Source organism: Antedon bifida, chromosome 6 (assembly GCF_963402885.1).
Source record: "Antedon bifida chromosome 6, ecAntBifi1.1, whole genome shotgun sequence".
Classification (NCBI taxonomy): Eukaryota; Metazoa; Echinodermata; class Crinoidea; order Comatulida; family Antedonidae; genus Antedon; species Antedon bifida.
The window spans coordinates 11,098,515-11,121,328 of NC_136231.1; the positions used below are offsets into that span (position 1 = coordinate 11,098,515).

At 29.5% G+C, this 22,814-nt stretch overlaps 1 long non-coding RNA gene across 1 annotated transcript; it reads left to right on the forward strand.

The window, feature by feature from the left end:
• Nucleotides 1-1,659: 1,659 nt before the first annotated feature.
• On the forward strand, nt 1,660-13,696 carry LOC144845562 (uncharacterized). The gene is made up of 5 exons (XR_013612568.1): nt 1,660-1,699; nt 2,025-2,130; nt 2,405-2,499; nt 2,820-2,865; nt 13,617-13,696. It is a non-coding gene; the product is annotated as an uncharacterized LOC144845562 (long non-coding RNA).
• Nucleotides 13,697-22,814: the final 9,118 nt, after the last annotated feature.

The following is a 22,814-nucleotide window of genomic DNA, read 5'->3' on the forward strand; positions in this document are numbered from 1 at the left end:
TACAGAAGAAGTCTGAGAAGTTTCATGAACGTATGATTATTATAAATGGTCAAATTTAATTTTTTTTCTTTGGTATTTTTTTGCCCAAAAAATATGGCATTTACCTGCTTGGAAATAGCACATTTGGCGATGGTCGCCGAAATACTTAACTTTAAATTTCAATTTTTTGCCAGTAGGTCTATATATGTGTGTAGTTTATAATGGTGAAGTTTTGATACGTTTTGATATTTTTTCTTTGAGATATAAGCAAATCAACCTTTGGTAGATGGCAGAAACCTGCTTAAGTCCAAATATAGCATACCTCGTAACTTTGGCTATAATTTGTTAAATCAGCTGAAACTCACGGAATGTTGTCATTTTATTATTTTTATTATATGGTATTAATATCAGAATTGTTAGTTTTTTTTAAAAATATTTATGATAAGTTTAAATTTTCCATATTTAAGGCGCTAGCTCTACTTTTCTTGATATTTTGTTGTTGAGGGCGGGGTTTTTTTGTTACCTCGACAAAAAGAGTTTTTTACGGTTAAAAAACATCGCTTAATTACACTTTTCAACAATAAAACAAATAATTTATTTGTTAAAAAATAATTAAAATAATATTTTACTGATCTTTATACATTAATTACACAGTAAACATGTTTAAATGTTAAGTTAGGGCTAGGCTTAGCCTGACCCAAAATCGAGACAAATTAAAAAACTCAACGAAAGTTATCTCCGAGTTTTTAAAAGAATACTTGGTTTACTAATGGTTTATTTCGTAATAAACCTTACCAAAATTAATCTAAAGTAAGTGTTAAGACATTAGTTGTTGTTTTCTTTATGGATATTAGTTCTTAAGGTTTAATATTAGGCTGATAGGCCTTATAAACTAGGCCTAGTAGGCCAGGCCCTAAATAAAGGCTAGGCCTACCTAGCCTAGGTGCTAGGCTAGCCTAGACCTTAGTTATGCCTAAAATGTTAGTACACAAGGAGAGTAGTTTATTCCCAAGCCGGTCTAGGTTAGGCCTACCTGTACTTTTTCAATTGTTTGTAAATAAGGCCTAGAGGCCTACTCTACCTATAAACATTAAACAATTAGGCTTCTGCTTTTGAGGCCTAGGGCCTAGGCCTACCCCCTACTAGGCTAGGCTAGGCCTACTAGGCCTAGGCTAGTTTGTTCTTGGACATTTTATGCTTATCAAACTAGACCTATGCCCACAATCATAATTCTTACATAGTGTTATTTATAAAGCAAATAATTTATTATTATATTACTGTAGTGTTTTTGGTTAATATTATTATTTTAGACATTCAGGCTGGTTGAGTGTATTCTTCATGTTTTTTATTTATCCAATATACTACTAGGCCTAGTATTAGCAATATCTCTCTAAACTTCATTTCTTGTCTTTCAGATAAATTGATGCCTCTTCAGAAACAATACCAGAATTTAGTATGGTAATTTTAAATTTATTGTATTGAGAATATTTACTTTTATTAAATATGATTACTGAATTTTTTTTTTACTATTAAAAAACAAACAGAATCATCATACTACAAAATATAAACCAAATGAACTTTAATCTATATCATAGCAATTTCATAATTTAACAAGTTTTTTTTCTAGTTTTATTCTTATGTAGTTTATCCAGCAATTTCTTTAGTAACACTGTTTTTCATCAAGTTATGTGTGCATGCAGTGAACAAGGAGTGAATACTGGTAACTGGATATGTTTTTATTGGTGCATTTGTCACTACTAACTATACTAATAATATACAAAATTGATATCCATTATATCAAAATATGTTTTATTCTTTCCCAACATTAGAAAAATACATTACATCACCGCTAACACAATGTTCTATTTATTATTTCAAATGCTACTTCTTCTAAAACATGTCACCTTATTCGACTTAATTGTTTCTCTATAACATAAATTAATTTTATTTCATCATCCATGTTTAATGAAAACAATGTTAAATCAGACTATTGAATATCATCTAAGTTTAGTTGTGTTTATAATGCATAACATTTTCTTTCTTAGAATAGAACAGTGACAAGTGTAATTATAATTGAAGGGAAATGTAAAACCATGAGGAATACCAATTAGGAAGCAACAGTAACAATACTCTGTTCTTTTAATTAAAAAGGTAAATCATTTACTTATTATAATTGACTTTATGCCCATAGCAATTGTTAAAATCATGGATTAATATATTTCTATATGTAAGCCTATCCTTGATCATGAACTCAAAAACAGCAGACATGCTAACTGAAAAGTATAGGTATTAGTAAACAATGATTAATGTAATCAGTTGAGAACACAACATTCAAGTAGTTGTACTTTTATCTGTGTTACATCTTCTCTCTATCTCTCTTTTATTATATCTCTGTTAGCTCTAACTGCATATTTTGTCTTATTAGTGTGTGAAGAAGGATAATTGATATGATTTTAGAAGAGGAAGATACCAAATAACAAGATGAGGGAAGATAAAATGAAGGGGAAACAAGAGAAGATGGTTAAATATAAGACTAGTATTATATTATAGCAATTACTGTATAGTTTAATTATTATAAAATGAACATTAACCCATTTATTAACCCATCTATAAGATTAATATTAAATAACAGAGCACTCAAGGCAATGCCACAATATATAATATAACCTACCCATTTTTTTTCAAAAGAGTAACGGATGTCTTACAGTTAAAATAAAATGAGAAAGATTTGTTATGAGGAAATCTGGGGCAATTTTTGTGGAATTATTGTAAACCCAAAACTGGATTTGATTATTGAATATCAATTGATTTTGTTGTTGTTTTTTTTTATATACTTTCAGTTTCTGCTGTGGTTTCAATCAACCGCCACTTCACAAAATTCTTCAGGTAATTAATTAACTTTATGATTTTTTAAATTTAATGTTTTTTGCTTTACTAATATGTTACTTTTATTTAAACTACTAATAAACCACCATATAACTGATGCATACAATAGATGTAGTTAGTTTAATGATAGTAGGTGTAGTTGATAATAGTCATTCTTTAGTTGATTTAAACAGAATGAATGAATGTAGCTGATCAATCATAAAAAAAATAGTTGATTATTTAGTTATTGTTTAGTAGGTGTAGTTGAAAATTACTAACTGTTTAGTTGATTTCAACTTATTAAATGTAGTTTAATCAGTAATTGTTTAGTTGATTTGATGCTAGTAGGTGTAGTTCAAAATAAATGTAGTTTATTATTCAGTAAAATAGTTATTTAAACACAATATATTTTTGATAATTCAGTAATTGTTTAGTTGACTTGATTTATAGTATTTGTAGTTAATAGTTAGGATTGTTTAGTTGATTTAAACACAACAAATGTAGTTAAATGTAGTTTAATCAGTAATTGTTTAGTTGATTTAATCACAACAAATATAGTTGATCAATTAGTAAGTATCTACTTGATTCTATGAAAGTAGATGTAGTTGATAATTAGTAAATGTTTAGTTGATTTAAACACAACAATTGTAAATTAATCAGTAAATGTTTAGTTGATTTAAACACAATAAATGAGTTGCTTATTTAGTTATTGTTTAATTGATTTGAGGATAGTAAGTGTAGTTGAGAATTAGTCATTGTTTAGTTGATTTAAACTTATTAACTGTAGTTTATTAGTTAATAACTGTTTACTTGTTTAGATGATAGTAGGTGTAGCTGATCAACTTATCAACACAATACATGTGGATGACTTAAACATAAATGTTGTTGATTTATCAGGAATTGCTTAGTTGATTTAAAAATAGTAGGTGTAGTTGAGAATTGTTAAGTGTTTAGTTTATTTAAACACAATAGATGTAGTTTATTATTTAGTTATTGTTTAGTTGATTTGATGATAGAAAATGTAGTTAATTTATCAGTCATTCTTTAGTTGATTTAATCACAATAAATGTAGTTTATTATTCAGTAAATATTTAGTTATTTAAACACAATAGATGTAGTTGATTGATTAATTGGTAATTGTTTAGTTGATTTGATGATAGAAAGTGTAGTTGAGAATTATTAGGTATTTAGTATATTTCAACACAATTAATGTAGTTGCTTATTTAGTTATTGTTTAGTTGATTTGATGATAGTAAGTGTAGTTAATTTATCAGTCATTGATTAGTTGATTTAATCACAAGAAATGTAGTTTATTATTCAGTAAATATTTAGTTATTTAAACATAGATAATTTAGTAATTGTTTACTTGGTTTGGTAATAGTAGGTGTAGTTAATAGTTAAGATTGTTTAGTTGATTTAAACACAACAAATTTAGTTTAATCAGTAATTGTTTAGTTGATTTTATGATAGTAAGTGTAGTTGATGAATGTTAAATGTTTAGTTAATTTAAACACAACAAATGTAGTAATCAGTAATTGTTTAGTTGATTTTATGATAGTAAGTGTAGTTGATGAATGTTAAATGTTTAGTTAATTTAAACACAACAAATGTAGTAATCAGTAATTGTTTAGTTGATATAAACACAATACATTTAGTTGATTAGTCAGGGACTGTTTAGTTTATTTAATGATAGTAGGTGTAATTTATTATTAGTATTTGTTTAGATGATTTAATCATAATAAATGTAGTTTAATAATTAGTAAGTGTTTACTTGATAGTAGGTGTAACTTAGCAGGTGTTGATTTAATCACAATACATCTAGTGGATTATTTAGTTATTGTTTAGTTGATTTAAACATAATAAATGTAGTTTAATCAATAATTGTTTAGTTGACAATTATTAATGTAATTATTTGAGAACACTACTTTTATCTGTGTTACATTTTATCTCTTATTACTCAGTTTATATCTGTGTTAGCTCTAACTACATGTTTTGTCTTCTTAGAGCGTGAAGAAGATAATTGATAATATGATTTTAGAAGAGGAAGATACCAAATAACAAGATGAGGGAAGATAAAATGAAGGGGAAACAAGAGAAGATGGTTCAATATAAGACTAGTATTATATTATAGCAATTACTGTAATAGTTTAATTATTATAAAATGAACATTAACCCATTTTTAAAGTCTATCATATTATTATTAAATAATAGAGCACCCAAGTCAATGCCACAATGTATAATTTAACCCTACTCAAAAGAGTAACAGATGTCTTACAGTTAAAATAAAATGAGAAATATAATTGTTATGGAAAAATCTGGGGCAATTGTTGTGGAATTATTGTAAACCCAAAACTGGATTTGATTATTGAATAATAATTGATTTTTGTTTTTTTTTTATTTTATATACTTTCAGTTTCTGCTGTGGTTTCAATCATCCTCCACATAATTCTTCAGGTAATTGATTAACTATATGATTTTTCGAGTTTTATGTTTTTTAATTTACTAACATGTTACTTTTATTTAAACTAATAATAAACCACCATATAACTGATGTACACAATAAATGTAGTTAGTTTAATGATAGTAGGTGTAGTTGATAATATTCATTCTTTAGTTAGTTTAATGATAGTAGGTGTAGTTGATAATAGTCATTCTTTAGTTAGTTTAATGATAGTAGGTGTAGTTGATGTTAGTCATTCTTTAGTTAGTTTAATGATAGTAGGTGTAGTTGATAGTTAGGATAGTTTAGTTGATTTAAACACAATAAATATAGTTAATTTTTATGATAGTAGGTGTAGTTGATAATTGTCATTCTTTAGTTGAATTAAACACAATGAATGTAGTTGATCAATCAGTAATTATTTACTTGGTTTTATGAGAGTAGATGTAGTTGATAATTACTAATTTTTTAGATGATTAAAAAACACAATAAATGTAGTTGGTTTATTAGGAATTGTTTAGTTGATTTAATGATAGTATATGTAGTTTATAATCAGTAATTGTTTAGCAGATTTTAAACACAATTAATGTAGTTGATTATTTAGTTAAACAATTAAAAACATCAATTTAGTTTAGTTTAGTTGATTGTACTGTAGGACAAATTTAAACACAGCAATGCAGTTTAGTTGGTTGTGGAACAAAAGTGAACAGAGTTTAGTTTGGTTAATTGTTGTAGGACAAATGTAGACACAACAATGTAGTTTAGTTTATTTGGTTGTAGGACAAATGCAGACACAGCAGTTCAGTTTAGTTAATTACCTTAGGAACAAATAAACACAAGAATGCAGTTTAGTTTAGTTAGTTGTAGGACATAATATATTGATAAATAATATATTGACACAACATTAAACTAGGGGTAACAAATGTAGGGGTACAGTTATTATAGAACACAATTAAGAGTACATATTTTAGACAAATCTGAAAGTATAATAGGTTGAGAAATCATCTATTGAACAACTCAACAATACAGGACATTCAAGTAGTTCGACATGTGTAGAGGTACAGTTATTATAGAACACAATTAGGATTACATATTTTAGACAAATCTAACTGAATAAATTTTTGAGAAATCATCTATTGAACAACTCAACAATACAGGACATTCAAGTAGTTAGACATGTGTAGGAGTACAGTTATTATAGAACATAATTAGGAGTACATATTTTAGACAAATCTAACAGAATAAATTGTTGAGAAATTATCTATTAAACAACCCAATAATACAGGACATTCAAGTAGTTAGACATGTGTAGGGGTACAGTTATTATAGAACACAATTAGGAGTAAATATTTTAGACAAATCTGAAAGTATAATTGGTTTAGAAATCATCTATTAAACAACCCAATAATACAGGACATTCAAGTAGTTAGACATGTGTAGGGGTACAGTTATTATAGAACACAATTAGGAGTACATATTTTAGACAAATCTAACAGAATAAATTGTTGAGAAATCATCTATTGAACAACCCAATAATACAGGACATTCAAGTAGTTAGACATGTGTAGGGGTACAGTTATTATAGAACACAAATTAAGAGTACATATTGTAGACAAATCTAACAGAATAAATTGTTGAGAAATCATCTATTGAACAACCCAATAATACAGGACATTCAAGTAGATAGACATGTGTAGGGGTACAGTTATTATAGAACACAATTAGGAGTACATATTTTAGACAAATCTAACAGAATAAATTGTTGAGAAATCATCTATTGAACAACCCAATAATACAGGACATTCAAGTAGTTAGACATGTGTAGGGGTACAGTTATTATAGAACACAAATTAAGAGTACATATTGTAGACAAATCTAACAGAATAAATTGTTGAGAAATCATCTATTGAACAACCCAATAATACAGGACATTCAAGTAGATAGACATGTGTAGGGGTACAGTTATTATAGAACACAAATTAAGAGTACATATTGTAGACAAATCTAACAGAATAAATTGGTTGAGAAATCATCTATTGAACAACCCAATAATACAGGACATTCAAGTAGTTAGATATGTGTAGGGGTACAGTTATTATAGAACACAATTAGGAGTACATATTGTAGACAAATCTGAAAGTATAATTGGTTTAGAAATCATCTATTAAACAACCCAATAATACAGGACATTCAAGTAGATAGACATGTGTAGGGGTACAGTTATTATAGAACACAAATTAAGAGTACATATTGTAGACAAATCTAACAGAATAAATTGGTTGAGAAATCATCTATTGAACAACCCAATAATACAGGACATTCAAGTAGTTAGATATGTGTAGGGGTACAGTTATTATAGAACACAATTAGGAGTACATATTGTAGACAAATCTGAAAGTATAATTGGTTGAGAAATCATCTATTAAACAACCCAATAATACAGGACATTCAAGTAGTTAGACATGTGTAGGGGTACATTTATTATAGAGCACAATTAGGAGTAAATATTTTAGACAAATCTAACAGAATAAATTGTTGAGAAATCATCTATTGAACAACCCAATAATACAGGACATTCAAGTAGATAGACATGTGTAGGGGTACAGTTATTATAGAGCACAATTAAGAGTACATATTGTAGACAAATCTAACAGTATAATTGGTTGAGAAATCATCTATTGAACAACCCAATAATACAGGACATTCAAGTAGTTAGACATGTGTAGGGGTACAGTTATTATAGGACACAATTAGGAGTAAATATTTTAGACAAATCTGAAAGTATAATTGGTTTAGAAATCATCTATTGAACAACCCAATAATACAGGACATTCAAGTAGTTAGACATGTGTAGGGGTACATTTATTATAGGACACAATTAGGAGTAAATATTTTAGACAAATCTGAAAGTATAATTGGTTGAGAAATCATCTATTAAACAACCCAATAATACAGGACATTCAAGTAGTTAGACATGTGTAGGGGTACAGTTATTATAGAACACAATTAGGAGTACATATTTTAGACAAATCTAACAGAATAAATTGTTGAGAAATCATCTATTGAACAACCCAATAATACAGGACATTCAAGCAGTTAGACATGTGTAGGGGTACAGTTATTATAGAGAACAATTAGGAGTACATATTTTAGACAAATCTAACAGAATAAATTGTTGAGACATAATCTATTAAACAACCCAATAATACAGGACATTCAAGTAGTTAGACATGTGTAGGGGTACAGTTATTATAGGACACAATTAGGAGTAAATATTTTAGACAAATCTGAAAGTATAATTGGTTGAGAAATCATCTATTGAACAACCCAATAATACAGGACATTCAAGTAGTTAGACATGTGTAGGGGTACAGTTATTATAGAACACAAATTAAGAGTACATATTGTAGACAAATCTAACAGAATAAATTGTTGAGAAATCATCTATTGAACAACCCAATAATACAGGACATTCAAGTAGATAGACATGTGTAGGGGTACAGTTATTATAGAGCACAATTAAGAGTACATATTGTAGACAAATCTAACAGTATAATTGGTTGAGAAATCATCTATTGAACAACCCAATAATACAGGACATTCAAGTAGTTAGACATGTGTAGGGGTACAGTTATTATAGGACACAATTAGGAGTAAATGTAGTTTATTATTCAGTAAATATTTAGTTATTTAAACACAAAATATAGTTGATAATTCAGTAATTTTAGTTGATTTGATGATAGTATGTGTAATTATTAGTTAGAATTGTTTAGTTGAGTTAAACACAAAAAATGTAGTTTAATCAGTAGTTGTTTAGTTGATTTAATCAGAATAAATGTAATTTAATCAGTAATTATTTAGTTGATTTACACACAATAAATGTAGTTGATCAATTAGTAAGTATTTACTTGATTCTATGAAAGTAGATGTAGTTGATAATTAGTAAATGTTTAGTTGATTTAAACACAACAATTGTAGTTTAATCAATTTGATGATAGTAGGTGTAATTGAGAATTAGTCATTGTTTAGTTGATTTAAACTTATTAACTCTAGTTTATTAGTTAATAACTGTTTACTTGTTTAGATGATAGTAGGTGTAGCTGATCAACTTATCAACACAATACATGTGGATGACTTAAACATAAATGTTGTTGATTTATCAGGAATTGCTTAGTTGATTTAAAAATAGTAGGTGTAGTTGAGAATTGTTAAGTGTTTAGTTTATTTAAACACAATAGATGTAGTTTATTATTTAGTTATTGTTTAGTTGATTTGATGATAGAAAATGTAGTTAATTTATCAGTCATTCTTTAGTTGATTTAATCACAATAAATGTAGTTTATTATTCAGTAAATATTTAGTTATTTAAACACAATAGATGTACTTGATTGATTAATTAGTAGTTGTTTAGTTGATTTGATGATAGAAAGTGTAGTTGAGAATTATTAGGTATTTTGTATATTTCAACAAAATTAATGTAGTTGATTATTTAGTAATTGTTTAGTTCATTTAATCAGAATAAATGTAATTTAATTAGTAATTGTTTAGTTGTCTTAATAACAATAAATTTAGGTGATAATCAGTAATTGTTTAGTTGATTTAGTCACAATAAATGTAATTTAATCCGTAATTATTTAGTTGATATAAACATAATAAATGTAGTTGATTACTTAGTAATTGTTTAGTTCATTTTATGATAGTAGGTGTAGTTGATAATCAGTCATTGTTTAGTTGATTTAAACACAATAAATGTAGTTTAATATTCAGGAATTATTCACTTGATTTTATGATAGTAGATATGGTTGATAATTAGTCAGTGTTTAGTTTATTTAAACACAATAAATGTAGTTTAATATTCAGGAATTATTCACTTGATTTTATGATAGTAGATATGGTTGATAATTAGTCAGTGTTTAGTTTATTTAAACACAATAAATGTAGTTTAATATTCAGGAATTATTCACTTGATTTTATGATAGTAGATATGGTTGATAATTAGTCAGTGTTTAGTTTATTTAAACACAATAAATGTAGTTTAATATTCAGGAATTATTCACTTGATTTTATGATAGTAGATATGGTTGATAATTAGTCAGTGTTTAGTTTATTTAAACACAATAAATGTAGTTTAATATTCAGGAATTATTCACTTGATTTTATGATAGTAGATATGGTTGATAATTAGTCAGTGTTTAGTTTATTTAAACACAATAAATGTAGTTTAATATTCAGGAATTATTCACTTGATTTTATGATAGTAGATATGGTTGATAATTAGTCAGTGTTTAGTTTATTTAAACACAATTAATGTAGTTTAATATTCAGGAATTATTCACTTGATTTTATGATAGTAGATATGGTTGATAATTAGTCAGTGTTTAGTTTATTTGATAATAGCAGATGTAGGAATTAGTAACTGTTTAGTTGATTTAAACTTTTTAAATGTAGTTTATTAGTTAATAAGTGTTTACTTGTTTAGATAGTAGATGTAGCTGATCATCTTATCAACACAATAAATGTAGTTGATAATTATCAATTTTTCATTTGATTTAAACACAATAAATGGGGTCGATTAATCAGTAATTGTTTAATTGATTTGATGATAGAAAGTGTAGTTGATAATTATTAATTGTGATAATTGGTTGATAATTAGTCAGTGTTGTTTTAAGGCAAAATTAAACAGAGGAATGCAGTGCAGTTTAGTTTGTTGATTTATACCAAAATTAAACAGAGGAATTAAAGTTTAGTTTAGTTGATTGTAGGACAAATGTAGACAGCAATACAGTTTAGTTGGTTGATTTATACCAAAATTAAACAGAGGAATTAAAGTTTAGTTTAGTTGATTGTAGGACAAATGTAGACAGCAATACAGGTCAGTTTAGTTGGTTGTTTTATGACAAAATTAAACACAACAATGTAGTTTGATTTATTGGTTGTAGGACAATAAACAGAGGAATACAGTTCAGTTTAGGTAATTGTTGTAGGACAAAATTAAACACAACAATGTAGTTTGATTTATTGGTTGTAGGACAATAAACAGAGGAATACAGTTCAGTTTAGGTAATTGTTGTAGGACAAAATTAAACACAAAATGTAGTTTGATTTATTGGTTGTAGGACAATAAACAGAGGAATACAGTTCAGTTTAGGTAATTGTTGTAGGACAAAATTAAACACAACAATGTAGTTTGATCTATTAGTTGTAGGACAAATATAAACAGAGGAATGCAGTTCAGTTTAGTAGTTGATTTATGCCAAAATTAAACAGAGGATTTAAAGTTTAGTTTAGTTGATTGTGGGACAAATGTAGACAGCAATACAGTTCAGTTTAGTTGGTTGATTTATACCAAAATTAAACAGAGGAATGCAGTGCAGTTTAGTTAGTTGATTTATGCCAAAATTAAACAAAGGAATTAAAGTTTAGTTTAGTTGATTGTGGGACAAATGTAGACAGCAATACAGTTCAGTTTAGTTGGTTGATTTATACCAAAATTAAACAGAGGAATGCAGTGCAGTTTGGTTAGTTGATTTATACCAAAATTAAACAGAGGAATGCAGTGCAGTTTAGTTAGTTGATTTATGCCAAAATTAAACAAAGGAATTAAAGTTTAGTTTAGTTGATTGTGGGACAAATGTAGACAGCAATACAGTTCAGTTTAGTTGGTTGATTTATACCAAAATTAAACAGAGGAATGCAGTGCAGTTTGGTTAGTTGATTTATGCCAAAATTAAACAGAGGAATTAAAGTTTAGTTTAGTTGATTGTGAGACAAATGTAGACAGCAATACAGTTCAGTTTAGTTGGTTGATTTATACCAAAATTAAACAGAGGAATGCAGTTTAGTTTAGTTTAGTTGGTTGCTTTAGGACAAAATTAAACACAACAAAGTAGTTTGATCTATTGGTTGTAAGACAAATATAAATAGATGAATGCAATTCAGTTTAGGTAATTGTTGTAGGAAAAAATTAAACACAACAATGTAGTTTGATCTATTGGTTGTAGGACAAATATAAACAGAGGAATGCAGTTCAGTTGGTTGTTTTAGGACAAAATTAAACACAACAATGTAGTTTGATTTATTGGTTGTAGGACAAATATAAACAGAGGAATGCAGTTCAGTTTAGTTAATTGTTGTAGGACAAAATTAAACACAACAATGTAGTTTGATCTATTAGTTGTAAGACAAATATAAACAGATGAATGCAGTTCAGTTTAGTTGGTTGCTTTAGGATAAAATTAAACACAACAATGTAGTTTGATCTGTTGTTGTAGGACAAATATAAACAGATGAATGCAGTTCAGTTTAGTTGGTTGCTTTAGGATAAAATTAAACACAACAATGTAGTTTGATCTATTGGTTGTAGGACAAATATAAACAGAGGAATGCAGTTCAGTTTAGTTGGTTGCTTTAGGATAAAATTAAACACAAAAAAGTAGTTTGATCTATTGTTGTAGGACAAATATGAACAGAGGAATGCAGTTCAGTTTAGTGGGTTGCTTTAGGATAAAATTAAACACAATGTAGTTTGATTTATTGGTTGTAGGACAAATATAAACAGAGGAATGCAGTTTAGTTTAGTTGGTTTAAATATAAACATAATAAATGTAGTTGATTATTCAATAATTGTTTACTTTATAATAGGTATAGTTGATAATTGGTCATTGTTTATTTAAACCTAATACATTTAGTTTATTAAGCAGTAGTTGTTTAGTTGATTTGGTGATAGTAGATATAGTTGATAAGTATTATTGTTTAATTGATTTGATGATAGGTGTAGTTGATAATTATTAATTGTTTAGTAGATTTAAACACAATAGACTTAGTTGATTAAACAGCAATAGGTTAGTTTATTTGATATTTAATAATGTAGTTGATAATTAGTAATTTCAGTTGATTTAATCATAATAAATGTAGTTTAATAATCAGTAGTTGTTTAGTTAATTTGATGATAATTAGTAGGTGTAGCTGATAAATAGATAATTGGTAATTGTTTAATTTAAACATAGTTTATTAAACATCAATAGTTTAGTTTTTTTTAGTGTAGTTGATAATTAGTAATTGTTTAGTTGGTTTAAACACAACATAGGTAGTTGATGTATCAGGGATTACTTATTTGATTTGAAATGTTTAGTTGATTTAAACACAATAAATGTAGTTGATCAACCTGTAATGTTTACTTGCTTTGATGATAGTAGATGCAGATGATTAATTAGTTATTGTTTAGTTTAATAGTAAGTTTAGTTGATAATTAATAATTTTTTTTCAATGTACATATATGAGATAACATTTAATTTGCTGAGAACACATTCATATTATTACTGTTTAATTTTAGTTGTATGGAAGCAGTGACCAAGATAATCAGAAACTGAATGGGAAAGAAGATGAAGAAAAAGAAATACCAAACACCAAGAAAGAACAGAAATAGGCCTACATAATTATATATATATGTTGGTATGATACTTTTAATTATCTCAATTAAAACCAACCACCCATATTCATGAAATAAAGTGCAAAACAAATTCTAAGCAATTGATTAAACCAAATATAAAAATCCTTACAATTAGAATATAGTGAAAACTATGTAGGCAAATCAGAAACTAACTTGACTGGAAACAGAAATGTAGAAATTGACAGTTAGTTATTTTAGTCTTTTAAAATGTTTATTTTCTTTTTCTACCCACAGTTAGTTGATGTTTGGTCTTTGCAGCATTTGCATAGAATGAGTCAAATGCAGAAAAACAGCATTACAACAGCACTATAGGTACAGTTTCGAGGCTCACTTGTTCTGGTAGTAGATTGAGTCTTCCGAGACATGGGCCACATACATATAGAGGACATATAAGAAAGAGCACCTGGATTGGTGGAACTTACACAATGTAACACTTAGTGGAAAGCATGTAGTTGAACAGAGTCATATCTTTACGAAGTACTATAATGAGAACATTACTCATTAAAATGGAAGTTTACTATTGTATTATTTTGTAAAATGAACATTTATGTTTTCTTAATGCTTGCAACAAACTAAAGTTCTTTTGAGTAGTTGTTTGTGATATTTTAGATTTTTTTGATTCAATTACGGTATATTGCTATTTGTGATTAATCAAGAAGAATTATTGAAGAAATAAAGTTTTAAAAAATATATTGAATTAACATCTCTAATTATTTGTAGGCCTACACCTGATCATATCCAATTTCTAAATAAAATAAAAACAAAACTGTTGATTTATCAAAGGATGTATATATAGCTACAGATAAGAAGATTGAAATTTATTGGTTGCACGTTAAAGCGGATGGTTGAGCGTGGAGATTGACTTTATCACATGGGTGGAGTTGTTTCTTCTTGTCTATCAGCTGCATGGTAAACGTCATCATGATTACGTTTTACCTACAATTCTTTCAAAATAATAAATAATAGTACAAGGCAAAAGTGGCAATGACTCCTAAACTAATAATACCATACAACAGACTCTTTTAAACACAAGAATAAATCTAAATTTGCTTCAAAATGCTTATTTTGTTTTTAATTACAAATTCAAGTTGATATAACAATTACTGCCTGGATTATTGAAAATACAGCAAAAAATGACTTCAGCCTACTTTGATTGCTTTTTAATTACCAATTCAGAGTTTGTACCAACAAAAATGAATGTTCATGCAATAATATATTACATTAATTTACTATTTTAATTTATTCCAGACCCACCAGTGTACAAGATTGCCATAAAAATACTCTCTCCAATTTGAGTACAGATTTAGGCATAGGCCTATATATTTAAAATGACATTAAATGCTGAAATATTACAATTAAAAAAATTTATGTCAGAAAACATTTGAACTAGATCATTGTAAGACCTATACATGAGAATACTTAATTTTAAACAAATGATTTATTCAACATTTGCACACAGGAACACAACCATAATTCATAACAAAATTAATCCAATTTTAAAAATAATTTCATTTAGTGTGTAGTAGCCTAGTTCTTGGCAGAAATTGAATTTTGTACTTATGAATCCGTTTATTTTTGGATATATTAAAATAATATAAATAAGTATTCAGTAGTAGCCTACACAATTTTTAATATACAGTATACATATAAGCCTAGCCTATATAATTTAACATTACATTATTTATTTTAAATAATGTCGCTAATAATAGGCCTATGTGTGTATGCATAGGGTACTTTGTTTGGCATTTCATAAATTCTCAGCAACTTGGTCAGGCAGTATATAAATATATTGAATTCCTGTAAATAAAAACAAGGAAAAATAATTAAGCATGCATTACTACATAGGCAAAGCTAGTTAGCCAGCCTAGGCTTAGGACAGGCACCCTAAATTAAGGCCTGTGCTAGGTAGGCGCCTAACCTAGCTTCCCAGACCTGGTCCTAGTAGGCTAGCCTAGGCCTATTCTATATACCATCTTCGCTATGATAGGCCTAACCTAAAACGTACTTTATTAGCCTAGGCCTAGCAGTCAGTATGATTTGTAATCAGAAAATAGATGTATTTTTCTTACCTCTTACTAAAAAAAGCCAACTCAATTTTAATATCTTCGCATCGAAAGGAAGATCGGACTCTTTGTTTATTTACTTTTACAAAAATAAAGTTGATGCAGAGCCTGAAAGTCGGCAGGTAAAGGCCAAAGAGAAATCATAATGTTGGCGACGTATAGCAAACGCGATCGAAATTTGCCACACCGCTCAACTCAAGCAGGTCCGATGCCATGGTCCAAGCAGGTAAATGCCAGCTGGTAAATGCCAAAGGGCCTCACACACGCAGGACAGCTGCCAATGTGCTCTCATGGCGGCAGCACGCATGCCATTGAGATCTCACACAAGCAGAAAAAAGTCCATTGTGAGACGGATACTGTATATATATATATATATATATATATATATATATATTGGCTGTAGACTAGACTAAAGTTCAGTAACCAGGTTGTTAGTAATTGTACCTATGAGACTGCTCATAACTCAAGTTGTCAGAGACACTTGTTTGATATTCCATATAAGGAAATTGTTACAACAACTTCATACTAAGATGATGATGTCATTTGAATTTCATCTTAAAACCAATTTCATCATCTTTAAGTTATTTGATGAGATCATTATGATCACCCCATATATCCTGCATAAGAATATAAATAGTGGTACATTAACCATATTTAATCAGTCCTAATACGAATACTGAGATAGCTAAACTAAATGATGTTAAAGTCTATTGAAGTATCTAGAAGTCTGTTTGACTGTTTTGAACAACTGAAGTAAAGCTTTATATTAGCCTTGGGCTCAGCTATATTTGTAAGTCTTGAATTGCTTTATGTATTTTGATTGTGTGTTACCACCATCTTATACTTTGATAATTATTCCTATTCCTTTGTATTGCCTATCTTCTGTTTGTACTTTGCATATAACAATATACAATTTGCAATGTAAATGGCGAATGTTAAAAAAACAGACGTTAAGGCAAAATAGTAAAAAGAGCTGTCCCCAATTAAACGAGGGGTTCTACTATAATATAAATGTAGGCCTACACTATAATAGCTTATGAGAAGAAAAATTTACTACACAAATGTTATAATGTAAAAGAAAAATACTAGTATCAAGTTTTTTTTTAAAATAACTTAGGCGCACTTTTAGTAGAAAAAATGTTGTAAATGTATAATAGAACCATAGGCATCATATTTTGAAAAATAAAAAATGTCCAAATCATCTAAAATTTTAGTAAATTACCCAATTTTTATACTAAAGATAAATAAATACATATAGAATTATTGTACCAAATTTGAACAAAATTGAAGTTGGTTAAGTATTTTTCCACGATGGTTTTTGAATGATGTTTTTACAGTTTTATTTTATCCAAATAATACTAAATTTCTAGCACTAATAAAAATCTAACTTTTCGATATACTGTATTACAATTTTGGAATTAAATACTCTTTTATGAGTGGAACACACTTATGCTATTAAATATTAAAATGTAATGTAATTATTAATCATTAATTAGATATTACTAAACTTTTTACCCCGTTATTTGAAACCTACGCGAAATAATAAGAGAGGACGCTGTTTTACTGGTAATAGATATGGTTATTATGTGTTGTATTCTTCCGCTCGAGTATTCTTTAACCCCACAGCAGACTACATCGCCCAGATAATTAAATAGCGAGATCCTAAATATTTTTGTATTCTTATAATAATAGGAAAGATGATTCCATTTTGCTAAAGGAACCTTTAGAAATACAATAGCTTTATTTATTTGCAGTTTATTCAACAAGAAACGGAAACTAAATATCTAAATAAATAAAGTATAGACATAATGAATTAAATTAATAAGTACTGTTAGTACGAGAAAATGTATTATCAATGGGCAAAATGTGTAGCATTGATGCCATAAAAAATAAATTGACGAGTATCGGTAAATATGTAGGCTTAGCTCGTGGTTCAGTGTAGCGGAGGAAATTCACTTTAACTGCGTATCCTTATTACCACAACGCGAGAGAAATTGGCCTAACGGGTAGGCCTAGGACTTGTAGTGTGGGGGGCCTAGCAATTCAAGCAGAGTGCCTCGGCCAACCTACGTTCCCTAGTAGGTAGAATGTTAATTTAGACCAGGCCATTTTTAAATAGGGCTGTATAGCGGAAATAGTTCTGGTGGTTCTACTTATATTTATTTGTATTCAATGATTTATCAAATCCTATACTTATACTACCTTAACAGAACTATTAGTAATAAACTGATAATTACTTCTACGGGAAAATATTTTATATCGACGGGGCAAAAAAATATCTGCATTCTTGACGAGTCTCAAAAAGTGTGGGCCTAGGCCTAGGCCTATTTAAGTGTTTTTTTGCACGAACCTCCTGCGGGGAAGTTTGATTTCGGCCTAGCCTAGGCCTAGCTGGCCTATCCGTTGTATTGTATTGTATAGCAATACACTTTTTATACTTAGCTAGGCCTAGGCCCCTAGCTAGTAGTTTTTTTATTGGAATGTGGAAGGATGTCTTCGTATCAAATTAGCTTTGGATACAAATTGGTTTTTTTTAAGGTAAAGTGGTTGCAACAATAGAATAGGCCTAGGCCTAATCATAATAATAGGCCTAGGCCTAGTATTAGCTCTAGGCCTACTAGGCCTATAGTCTATTATAGCTCTAGGCCTAGTTAGGCTAGCTAGGCCTATATGACAGATCTGTTTTCTTCTTCTTTCTTTTATGGGAATGGGTTAGGCCTATAGGCCTAGCTAGGCTAGTAATAGTATTATTACTATAAAGGCTATATCGTTAGTCTAGTATCAAGCTAGCCTAGGCCTAGGCCGAAGACCCTATATTCAATTAGGCCTAGCTTAGATATCAATTGGTTTTTCTGTTGACAGCTTTCATTCTAAAAACTAGGAAATGTAATTTTGGTTTAAGGTTTATTTTTTTTAGGCCCAGCAGGCTAGCCTACATGCTGGGACCTATCATCCTAGTATTGGCCTAGCCTATATACCAATACCTAATAAATACAGTACAATCTATCCGCATGTCCTATATTAAACACCAAACCAAAGACTATTCAGGGTTATATGTAACAAATACGATGTAAATAGGCCTATATGCTTTTTATAAATCAACTTCAGTTCCAAAAAGTCAATATTTATATAGTTAAAAACAAGGAATATTTAAATAACGCTAACTGTTACGCCGTACACATCTTTTGATCGATTCAATAAGCAATATTTTATAATTCGAGATCTGTGCTGACTTGTCTGTGTTCTTGAGTGATTCTTCAGACAAGACATAAAGTTGTTGGGTCACTGTCTGTACGACCTAATAATTAATAATTAATTAAAAAATTAGTAGAATTGTTATTGTTTCTTCAGAAGAAAAAAATCTCAAAATGACCAACAGAAGACGACTGGATATGTGTTTTGAAGCATCACATATTAGAAGACAAGACCCAGATGGACATTTACTGTATTCTATTTGAAGGAAAAGGTAATCTTATAATAGGCTTACTAATATTTTATGCAGTGTAGTGAAATTCAGGCATCACTGCATCAGTGGAAAATTCAGAATGTTAACACCAGACCATGATTTACTGGCTAATTGTTAAAAAGTGATATATTGTGATATATGCAGTAGTTATTTGAAAAAAACCATAAATCATTAATTAAAAATACTGTTGCAGCCAATGGCGCAATTGCAGATAATTCTTCTTTTTATAAAAAAAAGTGCAAAAAAGAATTATAAGGCTTCCATTTCAGCAGGGCTTGATTTTTGTTTTTGTTGTGACTAGCCCACTGGGCAAGATAACTTAACTTAATTATATTAAGCCTATAGTTTAAGTAAATGCTAAATTAAATTATAAATAAACAACTATAAAATAAAATTATTTTTAATTTACACTAAAATATGTTTTAATGTTAATAATAAATTAAGTACAAAGTACTGTAAAATATTTCATCCCAATTGTTAATTAACTTAATCAACGGGTAAGTAATGTTCCCTTAGGTTGCTTTCTTGAATATTGGAGAAGTTACTGTAGAAGGTCCAGCGGTTGTATACATTTCATAATGGCTTCAGTCCTGCTATCGGGATGTTTGGTACTTCAGGACTAACAATTCAGGATAATGTAATTCACCACACAGTTGGAGCAGGTAAGCAATGCCAAAATACTTCTCTTTCCCTTATATAGTAACTTACATTTTAGATTAATCTGCTGTTCTGTCTTTCCTGGTACATATCAAGACCGCTACAATGCTGAGGATATATCGTGGCCAGCAGGTATTGAAATTGAGAGCTCCAGAGATGTCATCCTACAAGACAACACTGTGGTAGGCTCTGAGATGGTGCTGTACCATGTCAGTGGGGAGATTGTGACGTTGAAAGTCAATGGAGCAACAACGAAGGCCATACTTCTTTGCACGGTGTTCATGACGAGGGATGGTCAGAGAGACTGCACACAGATTGCCAATTTCTTCATCTGGAAGAATTGGGATTATGGAGTCTTTTTCCAAATTTCGAGTTCCGTTGTAAATGACTGATCTTGTTCTTGCTGACAACAACATCGGGGTGATGCCATTTGTCATTGAGCCATCTTCTCTTAGTCATGAAGCTGTTGATAAGTATGTGTGAGAATGGACGTTTATAATTGGTACAAGCCTGTTCTTTGATTGCGATGAGTTACAGGTAGGTTCAGTAAGATTTAACATTAAATAGCATGTTACAAACCGAATACTGTATATATTATGTAATTATGATGAATTAGATTAGATAATGTATAAATGTAAAAATCATAATGAATGAAACAATGTTAATGACGATGAAATAAAAGTGGGAAACCAAAAAAAAAAAAAAAGAAAAGATATAAAGAGTTTCGATAAATATGAAAAATAAATAAATATAAAAGATTTTTTTTTTTTTTCTGTATTTCAATTTTTATTATATTTTCATTTTGGGGAACTCTATTTTGCATTCTGTCAAATAAAATCAATGTATAGATATTATACAGTATATGCATACTTGACTATCACTCGAAAGGAAATTTGTCAAAGGACTCTTCTACCGCCTTTCTCTTAACGTGTACTGATAATGCCATTTCATTGTGTAATCAGTTACGTAATTTATAAATTCTGATTAAAATATTACATTTTGCCATTAACATTTTCATGTAAATATTTCAGAATCAACCGGAGAATGCAGGTCAAAGTGCAAAACAGCGTGCACCTCGTCCAGAGAACGGAAATGCTGGATTCGTGTGGGCAAATTTCATGTAATGGTGCTCAATTTTTTCAATTTCATGGTATACATAATCACCCAGCTATTGCTGGAAGCACAAGATTGCAAGGTGGGTAAAAGCATGACATAATCTGGTCCTTACTTGGATAAACCTAGTCCTTACTTCGACAAACCAACAACTGCCATTGTTTGAGTTCTATTGCAGGAAACGCATACTCATACTGTTTACACATGAAGCTGAATGCTTATAGGTACAAAGAAGGTAACAGTCAGAGACAAGAACAGGGTTTACATACATATACCTAATTTAGGGTAAGTACTAATAGTATTTATCCTATATATCTACGGACCACTTGCATTTATCCAAGTTACGTTATTGTAAATCATTGTGTATCTTTACTTGCTAATTGCATTATTTTCATCAACCTAGTACACTTACTGTACCTACAATACTTTTCATTTAATCTTAACACTACAGTAAAGTTAAAAAGACCCCCTTCCCTACGTTTTTTAGATCTAATTTAAGGTCACAAACTACAATTAATGTAAAAATAAATATTATATGGTAACTTTTTTGTCTTTAAATGGTTAAAAATGTGAAAAATAAGTTGATTCTAGTAATTTTAGCGGCCCGCTATAAATCCCAAAATGCATTGCGTGCGGATTGATATTTTTGTTTTTCTTCTGTAATTCACCCACTTTTTGATTGATCGTGAGGCCAAAACAAATAGAAGACTCATAAATTTTCACCGAAAATACCAGGTTTTCCCCATTTTGTATCAACGGAGTCTGGCAAATATAGAAAGACAATTAATGCAGCAACTATACAACGTCAGGCTAGGTATATAACTAGCATACGATATTCGTACGTTACCGATGTTTACCGGCTAGACCTACAAAACTCAGCCTAGCTAGGCTAGACCTAAAGACTGTCCACGAGAGGTCATTCGCCGCGAGCTACATAGGTAGTGCATTGTTTCTCACTTTTTATCATAATTTACCATAAAACGTACATTTAAGACAAGGAATGACCTTGTTTAATGTTTTTAAAGTAATATATATGTATTATTTTTACAAAACGTCACAAATTGAAGGGAAGGGGTCTTTAATCCTTCTGAGTGCGTGGAGATGGATTGTGATGCATTTAAGAATGCAATGATCAGAGATGAAGATGGTGGAATTCTAGTAGGATCACGGCCTGGTTATGTTATTCCTGATTCTGCATACGAGTGGGATAGAGATCCGAGACGTGGACTTAGAATTATAGGATTATAGAATTCCAAACATGATGGTTACAGACATCGATGGTAGTAAAATCTTTTATCTAATCTGCTCTTTTCATTAAGGTATCATTGGTACAGAAGACTGCATAAGGCATGAATCTTGGCAGGCTTTTGAATGCTATGACTACGATTACGCTATGTTGATTATTGAAAGTCTTGATCCTGACACAGAATTACGACGTCTTCACCAATCGTCATTGTGTCTAACGGTTATGTTGATTTGATCATGGACCACAAGATCACGGCTGGTGTCATGGGTACACATGTCAAGAGCGCATCAGCACATTTATGTCTATCGTTGCAATTGGAGAGACTTATGAGATGTATATGAGAGTTCAACGAATCCTCAAACGTTATGACTTCATTTCCTGAACACAGCTCCAGATCAGAAAATAGTTGTCGGCATCTGGTATGCCAATCCTCAACGCTTAGATGTGTACCATCAAGGTCACTATGTCATGCCAAATAACAGGCAGCTGGATGGAGATATGTTCATATGGGTTCCAGAAGATCCAAATAGACCAGA